Source organism: Equus caballus, chromosome 4 (assembly GCF_041296265.1).
Source record: "Equus caballus isolate H_3958 breed thoroughbred chromosome 4, TB-T2T, whole genome shotgun sequence".
NCBI classification, from domain to species: Eukaryota; Metazoa; Chordata; class Mammalia; order Perissodactyla; family Equidae; genus Equus; species Equus caballus.
This window is the reverse complement of record NC_091687.1, coordinates 58726186-58732639: the sequence shown is the minus strand read 5'-3', so window position 1 is coordinate 58732639 and position 6454 is coordinate 58726186. Positions and strand designations below refer to the sequence as shown.

The window sequence follows — 6454 nt, the reverse complement described above, 5'->3', positions numbered from 1 at the left end:
CCCAGCTCATCAAAAGTACCCATGGTCAACCAGCTGTGTTCAGACCTATTACCTATAGGAAAGAACAATGACTCACAAGCAATACTTGGCCCATCCCTTTCAAAAGCATCTTTGAATATCCCAAGAGAAAAAGGGACTAGAGTTCAGATTGGTTCTTTCAGGAGTAAACCATGTGGCTTATGCATGGAGCTTTGAGATCAACCCAAGCCTACTGACTCAGCACCTAGAACCTCACATCATTTCCCCAATTCCCTGGCTGGTCAGGATTGGCCGAGGCCATTCTAAATTTTCTTGGAATGGAAAATTGTCAGTGTGAAAATGCAAGGCTGCAAGAAACCCAAAGTAGTACTAACAAAGATACAGGGTACATGATAACAGAATTTTCACACTCCGTTTTCTGCTACATGTGGCCACTAGAATAGATCGTCAAGAAATTGAAGGAAAAGTGCCATACCACAGAGGAGATTTAAAATGCAGCTGTTGAGAAGACAACGAGGAATACATTGTTACCTGAAATATCCATAAAGAGAAATTTTATATCCATGATGGGTGAGGCAACACATACCCTTTGGTCCCATTTTTCAGTTATTTATTGTGTGCACGAGTCACTTATGTGACTTACACCCCAAAGGGATTTTTGTTTTCGCCACTTTTAACATCTCAGCAAATCACTTAAGTGCTGACCCAAGACTGTCTTCCCATAGATTCACTGGAAATGTCATTAAGATGCCAGAAAGGGTTAAGTTTTTAAAGTCATGTTTATTAAAATATAATTTACACTCAGTAAAGTTCACCCCTAAATTTGACAAGTGCAATCACCACTATAACCTAGATGTAAACATTTACCCCCAAACTCCCTTATGCCCCTTTGCAACCAATCCCTCCCTGATCCCTAGGAACCCATTGATTTGTTTTCTGTCAAAGGGTCAGATTTAATGACTTAAATGATCTACTATGGAAAAATTTATAAGCATATAGAGCTAAGTTTTCAAAAAAACACGTTGAAAAAGTTTTCTTTAGTATACCAACAAAATGAAGGCAGCTTCACGTTTTACTACACATATGCAGGATATTCTGCCCAGTGCTGAGATCTCAAGCAGAATTAAGCCAACATTGCCTTATATATGCCTCAACAGTAATATTTAAGTATGTACACCACGAAAGAACATATAATCTTTAGAATAGTCAAAAGAATAGGATTTAAAAATAACCTTTGTAAATTAATTCACAGTTGACAAAGTTGTCTTAAGATAGTTGCAGAAGAGCTAGTCTGGTTATTGTGTCACACTCCACGCTCGGGTTGGTTGATAGAAAAACTACTTTAAATAATGGAATTGAATTCTCTGGAAATTCTCTATGGGGCAGATGTATATTCCTACAGACACTTGCCACGTCCCTTCTCAACATTCACCCCCACTACAGCCATGAAAGGAACAAAAAACCCCCTCTATTCTGTATATACCAATCGCCACATGTTCAAATACTTTACTTGAAAAGCTTCTTTCGAGCACCACAATTCTGCCTCTCAAGCACCAGCCCTGTAAAAGAAGTATCACAGATGTAATTAGATCAGAAATTACTAAATAAAAGATATACTATTAAGAGAAACACAGTGGTTTCTAGACCACGTGTTAGAAAAGTTCTGTAGACATGTAAACAGAATTCCCCAATGTACTAATACACATTGTCAACTCAGATACAGTAACGTTCCTAATGAAAAACAATTTTTTTACTCAAAATCCTAACTTTGTAATGCTAACAATTTACCTCAGCTTTCCATAAGACTCAAACTCCTCAAAGCTTCTCAAAAGACTTTAATTTACCAAAATAGCCACCAGAGGAAAAGATAAACATTTTGAAATAGTAAATGTCAAATCACTTAAAAATCCATCTTTTTAAAATAACCTTTTCCTTGGCATAATAAAATATTACCTATTTGCTGGAAGCTTTTTTTTTTTTTAAAGAGTGGCACGTGAGCTAACAACTGTTGCCAATCTTCTTTTTCCCCCCTGCTTTTTCTCCCTCCATCCCCCTAGTACATAGTTGTATACTTTTAGTTGTGCAGCCTTCTAGCTGTGGCATGTGGGACGCTGCCTCAGCATGGCCTGACAAGTAGTGCCATGTCAGCGCCCAGGAGCCGAACCAGCGAAACCCTGGGCCGCTGAAGCAGAGGGCACGAACTTAACCACTTGGCCACGGGGCCAGCCCCTTTTTCCTTTTTTTAAATTTAAAACATGGGGGGTGGTTGTGGGGGGGGGGGGAACGACACGTGACTGCATTTAATAAACGTCTTCCTATCAAGTTGGCCTCAGGTAAATCCTTTAACCCATCAGAGCAGAAGCATATCCAATCAGATTAGAGTTCTCATCCTTGGCCAAGACTTTCAGTTCAACTACTTAATAACTCAAGCCAAATTCTTTCCATTTGGTCCATACCTTAATTTCATCAGCATCTTGTAACTGCACTGAACCTGGCAGATAAGGGAAAAGAACAATGTTAAGGATATTATGTGATTTTTTATGTTGCTTTTTTTTGTGTGTAAGGAGTGGTTTTTATTGTGCCTATCTACTAGCTACCTTTGATGAATGCATAAAAAGCTACCTTTGAATAGAATTCCTGTAAAAAAGCTACATTCTCCAAATTTCCTGACACTGGGAAATCACCTGTAATTTCCAGCCAGGAGTAAAATGTATAGTGAATTAAATTTCTACATTCTGGGAATCCATTTACTAGAATGTCAGCAGTCACAATCTTTCCAACTTTGTTTGTTGCAGTGCTATTGATCAGATGGAGGTATTGGGGCCAGAGAAAAGCGTCCATGTGCTTTGGGCCCATATATATGGCTGGGAAAAGGGTGCCTAGAACACAGCCTGCAACACTACATTTTCCTCTATAAAAGTATGATGAAATTGATAGCCTATTTGGTTTCCTAATCAGTAAAAGGGTCTTTCACAACCTGAGAACACGTAAACCCCGCAATATGTGGTACCTATGACAGCTACAATGATTCCTTCATTCACTCACTTTAGATTTTTAAAAATTTTACTAAATTCGGAGAATAACCATTTGTACAGCAATGTGTACCGGCAAAGAACACAAAATGTTGGATGAGGGTCCTGTGGTGCGTAAGGCACTGGCCACTCCCGAAAAGGTGAATCTGGGGGAGAAATTGCAGGCTCCTTCATTAAAGCTCACAGCAGTTACCCACTCCCGCAAGACTCACCCGCAGACCTTGGAAGCCCACCCACCGTGCAAAGTGGCAAGTGAAAGGCATTTGTGGCGGAGGAGTGGCTGAGTGGGCGAAATTACCTACGTTTGTTGCTAACTCCGGAATTATACCGATCCTGCGGAAACTTAAAGCGTTTCAGATCCACGGTCTCACGCACTTCCTAAACTGCCTGTGTCCGCGTCAGCAGAACCACTGTACAGGCCGGAGCCCCCAAGGCGCCAAGAACCCGGACACCGTCCCAGCCTGGGCGCCTCCGCCCCTGGTCAGTTTGATTCTCGAAATGTTATCTTTTCACACTAAAAAAGGAGCTTGAAGCTCCCTGTGGCCGAGATCCTTTAAGCGTCCGAGCCACAGGCACGAGAGGTTCCGGGAACCCGGGCCACGAGGGTGCTTCCCGGGAAGGGCCCCTGGCACCCCGAGGACGTCCCTCACAGGGCTTCCCGGGTGCTCCTTCCCCGGGGCTGGGACGGCCTCTCCCGAGGGGGCGCCGAGCTGACGTCGAACCCGGGTCCCGGCCGCCTGGACGCGGCGGGCACGGGGACAAGGAGGGCTGAGCTAAGTAAGTGCCACCGGAGAGACCTCAGGCCACGTGGCCCGCTGCAGCGTCGAGCATGTCGGAAGCCACTTACCGAGTCGCGCGCCGCGGCCGAAAGGGGAGGACGCCGGGGAGACCAAGTTTAAAAGGGGCCCCGGCCGTCAGCACCCGGCCGCAGCCAACCCAAAAGTTGCTCGAGCTCCCCTTCCGGCCCGGCGCCCGCCCCGCCGGCCCTGCGCCCGCCCCTCCGGCGGCGCCGCGAGGCCCTCGCGCGCCCCCTGCCGGCGGCCTGGGGAAAGCGGGCGGGCGGCGGCCCCGGCACCCAGCCCCAGCCCCGGCCTCGGCCTCGGAGCCTGCGGTTCCGGGCCATCTGCCCCAAACACCTCCCTGAGTGTGGTGTCCGCTTACCTTGCTGCAGCTTCGATGAAACTCCTGGCACTCACATAATGTTAGGTATCTCTGCCTGCCCGTCCCCACCCCAAGTATCCCGTGGCTTCGCCCAGGGTGGTCTGCAAGCCACAGAAGTGCTGCTAGACAGGACCCGCAGTCCCCCAGCCTTGCTCTTATATTTAGTTTTATCCTTAATCTGCCTTTGGAATTTTGAGATTTGGGGCTTCCCAGAAACTGGAGTACTTGAGATCATTTTGGTTGGAGGGACAGTTTAGTGCAACCGATATTTGTTGAGTGCTGACTTTGTGTCGGCCACTGTGATCCGCGCTGGGGGTGCAAAGTTGAATGAGAAACTGCCCCTGCCCTCAAAGAATCTAAAGGGAGGTTCACTTGCTGACAGACGCCCACACAGTGCGCCAAGGGCACAGCACAAAGCCACTGAGCCCGCGGGCTATGGGGTCAGGAAGGGCTTCCTGGAGGAGGGAGTAGGAAGGCTGAGTGCAGCATTACCAGCAGGGAGCTGACAGCATGTCAGATACAGGAGAGGGAAAAACCAAATAGGCCAAGAGAGTTAAAACAGAATCATAGAGTAGATTATAGATCATCCAGATTATAGATCATCCAGAATCTTCTCGGGTGGAGTAGAGATGCCTCAGGGTGTTGTCCAAAAACAGCTGTCACGATGGTGGAAAGTAAGCCCTATGAGGACTTTGCTTCCTTCTCTACTGGATCCCCAGAATTCAGCATAGTGCCTGGAATATATTTGGATTAGGGGAACTGACTCCAGGGAAAGAGATTCACCATTTGTCCTCCAAAGTAGTTGAGTATTCATACACTAAAACTCTTCAGATCTCATAGTGGTGGGGGTTGGGGGGTAGGGGGGCTGGAGGGTGGGGGGAGGGGGGGGGCGGCGTGCATCTTAGCCTAGGCTGTAGCTTTTCCGGGTCACCTTGAGTGTGAATTAATCTCTGCATTCCCAGTACATGGCCTTGGGCTTGGTGTACTGTAAGTACTTGACAAAACCTGCTGGATTTTCTTTCTTGGTGCATATTTGTCATGCCTTTCATACATATGATGAACTACTTACAGAGCAGGCATCCTGGGGCGTCGGGAGATGTGGGGCACTTCTCTGGCTAGTTTTGCTGCTGCAGGAGTGGATGGAGCCTTCCACCCACCCACCCCGGCCCCATGTGTCTCCGTGGAGGAACTTCTGCTGGATAATGAATGCCCTGAGCCTCTCCTCATTCCTTTCCAGAAGAGGAAGGAATTTGAATAAAGTCCTGTGTTAACATGAGTTTTGAGAGCACGTAAACTGGGGTAGGCTTGTTGACTTCCATCCTCCTCCTGTCCCCTGTTCTCAATGGAACAGGCTAGGATTCTTATTTTCTCTGAAGAAAGAGGGAGACAGAGGGTGAGAAGGGACCACCTGGAAGCCATTGAGGGTTTTCTTGGTTCAGTGTACGGTCAATTGGGTACAGTGTAAGTGTTACTACCTTTATCTTTGTGCTTTTTCGATGGTCCAAACCAAATGAACGATAGTATTTCTCGTTAACCCTGCAATAACGTCATCCTGCATTCTACTCCAAATTTTCGGCCCCCATGTATGTTACGGCAGGTGACATCCAATGGCTCATCTTTCTTAAAGAAGAGGGAATATATTGGAAGGCTGTAAGCTGTGAGGATTCACATTCTTTTTCCTCCCTCACTGCTCAGGATCAGTATAAGGCAAGGGTGACCCAAGGTCTGGACTGGGGTAGAACAGACTAGAGGAGTACTCTAGAGGAGTAGAACAGACTCAGCTCTGAAGATATGGTTTTATCAGTAATAAAACTAACACTTTAATTTCTATCCTGTGTCTTACATCTGGGTGGATTCTGAAGGGCTAAGGGGAAGAAAGCACATTATTTATCACCCTCCCCAAACCCTGCAGTGGCCTGATCTTTATTCTCAGAACATATTAAGATTTGTTTTCAGGGGCTGGCCCAGTGGTGCAGCGGTTAAGTTCACACATTCTGCTTCTCGGTGGCCTAGGGTTTGCTGGTTGGGATCCCCGATCCGGACATGGCACCGCTTGGCAAACGCCATGCCGTGGTAGGCGTCCCATGTATAAAGTAGAGGAAGATGGGCACAGATGTTAGCTCAGGGCCAGTCTTCCTAAGCAAAAAAGAGGAGGATTGGCAGTAGTTAGCTCAGGGCTAATCTTCTTCTTCAGAAAAGATTTGTTTTCAGTGGACTTACATCAGACACAGATCTAGGACATTTGCTTTTGCAAATTAATTGGCCCATTCATTTACTTTTGT

The 6454-nt window shown here is 46.5% G+C and overlaps 1 long non-coding RNA gene and 1 other non-coding gene across 2 annotated transcripts; both read right to left on the bottom strand.

The window, feature by feature from the left end:
* Window positions 1-739: 739 nt before the first annotated feature.
* On the bottom strand, window positions 740-3969 carry LOC102150052 (uncharacterized). The gene is made up of 3 exons (XR_002807466.2): window positions 3859-3969; window positions 2436-2470; window positions 740-1538 (listed from the first exon to the last, which is right to left on the bottom strand). It is a non-coding gene; the product is annotated as an uncharacterized lncRNA (long non-coding RNA).
* Window positions 2304-2377, bottom strand: LOC111773354 (small nucleolar RNA SNORD93). Its single transcript, XR_002807736.1, has one exon. It is a non-coding gene; the product is annotated as a small nucleolar RNA SNORD93 (small nucleolar RNA).
* Window positions 3970-6454: the final 2485 nt, after the last annotated feature.